This window comes from Ictidomys tridecemlineatus, chromosome 11, assembly GCF_052094955.1.
Source record: "Ictidomys tridecemlineatus isolate mIctTri1 chromosome 11, mIctTri1.hap1, whole genome shotgun sequence".
Classification (NCBI taxonomy): Eukaryota; Metazoa; Chordata; class Mammalia; order Rodentia; family Sciuridae; genus Ictidomys; species Ictidomys tridecemlineatus.
In genome coordinates this window covers 12,597,969-12,604,452 of record NC_135487.1, presented here as the reverse complement: position 1 = coordinate 12,604,452, position 6,484 = coordinate 12,597,969, and the positions used below count along the sequence as shown (strand labels likewise).

The window sequence follows — 6,484 nt, the reverse complement described above, 5'->3', positions numbered from 1 at the left end:
CCAACAAAGAGCTGTTTCTGGACTGGGGGTGTGGCTCAGTGGTAGAGCGCTTGCCTAGCTCCTGTGAGGCACTGGGTTCGATTCTCAGCACTGCATATAACTAGATGAAAAAAATAAAGATCCATAAAAAAAAAATGCTGTTTTCCTCAGATGCAAAGAAGTCCCCACCCTGCCTCTTACAGCAGGAGCACAGCACACTTGATCACTTCTCTCTTCCCCTTTTTTGACTTCCCTCTCCTTTCTGCAGACGTGGGGCACCACCTCCTGTTCACGTGCCCTTATTTTGGGTTTAGGTATCGCCTCTGTAGCAGACAGCACCGCTGACTTATGGGTGGGAAATAAGACGGAGGCTGCCGTCTTCCTGCGGAGCTGGATCCGGACTGCCTCTGTATTATACATCACAATTCCATTCTCTAGGGCACATTTTATTTTTCTCAACAAACACATTAAGATCAACCACTGAGGATACATCTTGAATCTCTGTGGCCGTAGGATTTTCAAGAGTCTTATTTATGGAGATCCACCTTCCGTCCGTGATGGTCTTCTTATTATTTAAATAAGCAGGATAGATACAGATAAGCCTTTCCTGGTCTGCCAGGGACCTTGTGGGGCCACAGGCCATTTCCACTTGAGTCCACACAGAGACAGCCCAGGTCCCACCTGCAGAACACCCCCTTTTTTGTTTTTAAGGCAGGGACTCTAAGGTGCTTAGGGCCTGGCTAAGAGGCTGAGGCTGGTTTTGAAACTGAGATCCTCCTGCCTCAGCCTCCAGAGCTGCTGGGATGGCAGGCATGGGCCACGACGCCTGGCTCATCTGCTTCTTTTTACTTTCACTGATGGTTACAAGAAGATGGTGAACTGCATGTGGCTCACGTACTGTTTCTAATGGAGGGTAATGCTCTAGACAATTGTGTAAGCTGGTGTGCCATTGATCTGCTCATTTATGGGGAAGTGTGACTTTGAGAATACTGAATTTCTGTGCCCTAAGATAGGCATGCAGCAAAAAGTTCTGTATCTAAGTTAGAAGAAGAGGTGAAGAGCTGGACATTTTAATGGAAATTGTGTATGTGTGTGGTGCTGGGAATTAAAGTCAGGGGCAATCTGCTACTGCATGCCCAGGCCCTTTTTACTTTTTATTCTTTTGGTACTGAGTGTTGAACCCAGGGGCACTGAACCACTGAGCCACATCCCCAGCCCTTTTGTATTTTATTTAGAGACAGTCTCACTGAGTTGCTTGGTGCCTCACTAAGTTGCTAAAACTGGCTTTGAACTTGTGATCCTCCTGCCTCAGCCTCCCAAGCCTCTGGGATTACAGGCATGTGCCACCATGCCTGGCCAAAGATGTAGAAATTTTAACATTCACAAAAACGTAGAAAAAATACAATGCCCATGCCCCAGCGCTAACAGTCCTAAACACACGTTCCATGGACATCCCCGTCCAGTGTTGCTGGTTCTCTCAAAGCAAAGCTCAGATGTCAAGTCCTTCCGTTCGTAATTGCCTTGGTATGTATTTCTAAGAGACAAGACCTCTTGTTTTAAAAAAGAAATGTAAACTATTGCAGAGTTGGGATACGGCTCAGTGGAAGAGCATTTGGCTAGCATGTTCAGGGGCCTTGACTTTGATCCCCAGCACCACACACACACACACACACACACACACACACACACTCACACACACACCCCACTTATGTATATATGTTCATATGATGTATATATGTTTATACATACAATAGCATTAACACATGAAGAAAACCTTTAATATCAGCTAATATCTAGCCAATGTTCATATTTCCCAAATTATCTTATAAATGAATCTTTATAGTTCATCCAAATCAAGATCCAAACAAGGCCCACGTACCACTCTTGGCTAGTCTGCCCTGTAGGCCAGTCTTCATCTACCCCCTGCCCTTGTTATTTTTCCGTTCATTCATCTTGTACTGGCTTAGTTAATCCTCATGGTGTCTTTTAACATATTCCTCTATCCACTTTTGTTCACATAATTTCATAACCAAGTATAGAAATTGATAAGATCTGGTTAGGGTTTGTTTTTTGGGTTTTTTGTTTGTTTGTTTGTTTGTTTTTGACAAGAATAATGCTGATGGTGCCAGGCACAGTGGCACAGATCTCTGATCCCAGTGTCTCAGGAGGCTGAGGAGGGAGGATCACAAGTTCAAGGCCAGCCTCTGCAACTTAGCAAAACGCTGCTTTTAAAATAAAACATAAAATGGGCCAGAGATAGGCTGAGGCTGGGGCTCAGTGATAGAGCACTTGCCTAGCATGTGTATGGCACTGGGTTCGGCTCTCAGCACCACATATAAATAAGTAAAATAAAGGTCTATTGGGCTGGGGATGTGGCTCAAGCGGTAGCGTGCGGCCCGGGTTCGATCCTCAGCACCACATACAAACAAGGATGTTGTGTCCGCCGAAAAACTAAAAAATAAATATTAAAAAAATTCTCTCTCTCTCCCTTTAAAAAAAAGGTCTATTGACATATATATATATATATATATATATATATATATTTTTTTTTTTTTAAGGAAAAGACGTTAAAAAAAAAATGGGCCAGGGATGTAGCTCAGTGATAGAGTGCTCCTGGGTTCAATCTCCAGTACTGAAAAAAAAAAAAAAAAGAAGGAAGGGAAAAGATACTGTTGGTCCTGTCTGTAATGGTCAACTTATGGGATTCGTTTGGTCGTTTTCAGTGCTGGGAGCTTTGTGCGTGCTAGGCAAGCGCTCCACCACTGAACTCTGTGCTCAGCCCTGAGCGTGTTTTTAGTTGAGATCAACATTTAAATCTTTAGTCATCATACTGCTTTCCATCAATAGGGGCAGGGGCTCCTCCAATCTACTGAAGGCTTGACTAGAACAGAAGGACTGACCTCCTCCGGGAGGAAGGGGAATCTTCTGAAGCCTGACATTGGACTGGAACGTCACCACTGGCGCTCCCGGGCCTGAGACCTGCTGGCTCCCTCACTCTCTCTTTGTCCCTCCACCTGTCTCTGTGTATACCCCCCCACACACACATATTTTCATATATGTATATAAATAATCATGATGTTTCTCCAACAATGAGGCGTTCTGCTCAGTGACGGCCACATGATACATAGACAATGCATATAACATAGTGGCCCCATAAGAGTCTAATGGAGTGGGGAGTAGTGATGCATTCCTGTCATCCCAGCGATTTGGGAGGCTGAGGCAGGAGGATCACAAGTTCAAAGCCAGCCTCAGCAACAGTGAGGCACTAAGCAACTCAGTGAGACCCTGTCTCTAAATAAAATACAAAATAGGGCTGGAGATGTGGCTCAGTGGTCGAGTGCCCTGAGTTCAACCCCCAGTACCACCACCACCCCCCCAAAAAAAAAGATAATGGAGCTGAAAAATTCCCACCACCTGAAGACATCATAGCACGACCATTACCGTGTGTGTGTGTGTGTGTGTGTGTGTGTGTGTGTGTGTGTGTGGTAAGCAAACCTACCACTCTCCAGCCATGCAGAAGCACAGCACTCGCCCTTATGTGTGGTAGCAAGCCCCATCCTAGCTGGTCAAGAAGGAGGGGCGTGCTCTCTTAAAAGGCAGAAGGTGTCGCCATGGTGACAGGGCCTGCAAACAATATTCTCTCAGTTTTTCGGCATATAAAATGACCTAAGTGTTACCAGTGTTGAAACCACACCTGGTGGCCAACTTCCCCTTCACAATCGAGTTCTGCTTTCCGACTCTGGTAGCTGTGTCTCGGTAGTGACAGGGTGGTGCCAGGGCCCTTGACCAGGCCCTCGCTTGGGCCTCTCTTCACCCAGGCCTCCGAGGGTGGCAGGCCTCTTTTGCTCTGGCTTCGTTTGCCTGGGTGGGAAGTCCACCACAGTGACGTCTTAGCTTGTCCCCCTCTGACTCTTTCCCGTGGGAGGAGGGGTGGGTGTCTGCTGGGCAGGTCGGGAAGGAGCTGGGCATGCTCCGCTTGGTTCCTGTGGTTTGGATGTGCTTTTCTACAGTCAAAACTGTTGAGAGGTCACTGTCAACGGAAGAGCTTTTAGAGATGCTGCAGCCTTTGAGCCGTGTTTGGGCCTTGGGGGCTCTGCCTGGGGAAAGGATTCTCGCAGCTCCTGGGAGATTCGGCTTGTTACGGTGAGAACAGCTCTTCTTTTCTCACATTTTATTGTTTATCATCGTTCTACATACGGTGGGATTCACTGCTACACAGTCCTACGTGCACACACCGTAACTATATAATTGGACTAGTAGCATTCTCCAGTATCTCCCTGTTTTAGTCAGCTTCTTCATCGCTGTGACCAAAAGACCTGACAAAAACAATCCGTAGAGGAACAGTTTATTTGGGAGCAAATGGTTTTAGAGGTCTCAGTCCATCAACGGTTGGCTACTTTGCTCTGGGCCCACGGTGAGGCAGAACCTGATGGAGGAAGGGTATGGCTGTGGAAAGCCGCTCAGGAAGAGGCACCAGGAAGCAGGGAGCACCACTCACCAAGAACAGAATATATATCCCCAAAAGCGCGCCCCCCCGGGGTCCACCTCCTCCAGCCACAGCTCACCTGCCTGCAGCTACACGCAGTCGATCCCCTGAGAGGGTGAATGCACCGATTAGTTGAGGCTCTCATAACCAATTATTCTACTTGCATTGTCTCACACGTGAATTCTGTGGGAGTCATCTCACATAACACCTCCCCTCCTGCCTCCCCTTGGTCTCTTTCTTCTGCTCCTCTCCCTTTAATTTTCATGAGATTCTTCTCAAGTTTTCCTTTCCTTTTTCATCTCTATTTCCACTAATGAGAGAGAACCTAAGGCCCTTGATTTTCTGAGTTTGGCTAATTTCGTTTAACACAACAGTCTCTAGTTCCATCCATTTTCCTGCAAACAACCTAATGTGATGGCTGAATAAAACTCGGGGTGTAGATCTTAATCCATTCATCCACGGATAGATCCTAGACTGGTTCCATACTTTGACTATTGGGCATTGGGTATGCATGTTTTACTGTAGTATTCTGACTTCAGTCCTTTAGGAGAAATACCAAGGAGTGGGATAGCTGGATCATGTGGCGGTTCCCTGCCTTGTCTTTTGAAGAACCTCCATACTGACTTCCATAGTGATTGTACTAATTTACAATCCCACCAACAGTGTAGAAGTGTTCTTTTATCCCCACATCCTCTCCCGCATTTATTATTGTGTTCTTGACAGCTGCCATTCTAACTGGAGTGAGATGGAATCTCAGTGTGGTTTTAATTTGCACTTCCTTAATTAGAGAGTGGGCTATTATACCCTTGTACCCTCTCTCTCTTGCATGTGCCCCCTGTGCTCCCAATTTCTATCATGAGCTGAACAACAATGACGTCCTCACCAGAAGCTCGGCAAAAGCTGGTGCCGTGCTCTTGGACTTCAAGAACTGTGAGTCAAGATAAACCTCTTTCATTTGTAAATTACCCAGTCTCAGGTATTCTGTTATAGCAACAGATCACGGACTAAGACAGTTCCTTCTTTCCTTTATTCTGTTGGACAACTTACATTCTCTTCTGCTCGTTCCTACCGAGGTCCTGGTAGGCAGACTTGACCCCCAAGACATAAGTCTACTCTAGTCCAGTGTGATTTCAGACTCGGTGCCTAAGCATGCCAAATTCTAGGATGAGGAATTAGAAACTTCAAGTCAGACCCCTTAAAGCTCACTCCCCCATCATCAGATTTATTGGCAATAAAATCATATTTTCAGTCCCACTTCTTGATTCCTGGGTCAGCCCTTCATTTGGTGCCACGTGCGATCAAGATGAAGTAGCATGTTATTTATGGGGGTTTCTCCAAATCCCAACAGCCTCAGCAGAGACGCTTCTAAGAAGAACTGGACCTCCCAACAAATAGAAACAGCACATGATTCATTTTAAGTTTAACGACACATAGAGACAACACATAATTCATATTAGAAGTCGAGCAATGAAGTGACGGGATTTCAAAAAAAAATTGTGCTCTTGAAAAAATAAAATATTTACACGGGGCCCTGGTGATACACAAGCGCTGGTTTAGGGAGCACAGCCTGTGCAATCCAAACAGTTGCTGTGTTCCTGATGTTGGAAACTCGTCAAGGAATTAGTGTTTACTTAGACAACTAGGGCCCCGAGCGGCTCTTGTGTAGGCTGGATTCAATCCAAGGAGAAGCCACGGCCGGGGAACATTCCTCCTCCAGGATTCTTGCCACGCAGACCTCTCAGCTCTCCAAGGCCCTCTGGAGGGCCTCCAGTCCAGCCTCTGGTCAGCTGTCCAGTGCCCACGCTGAACCCTGCAGACTAAGCCCTGTTTTAGAATTGGTCCCTTGGCCCCTCACCTAGTGAGTCAGCCTGTGTGTGAATGTCTCATTCATTTAACACCCAAAGACAGAGCTTAGGCTTCGGGGCACAGGAGTTGACGTTTAATGCATGGACGATTTGATTAGGCTGGGGCATAATGCAGGAGGTGGGCCAGCGGTGGGAACAGGCCACAGAGAACCCA

General features: G+C 46.5%; 1 pseudogene; it reads right to left on the bottom strand.

Moving 5' to 3' along the window:
• Window positions 1-202: 202 nt before the first annotated feature.
• On the bottom strand, window positions 203-622 carry LOC101975082 (signal recognition particle 19 kDa protein pseudogene; annotated as a pseudogene).
• Window positions 623-6,484: the final 5,862 nt, after the last annotated feature.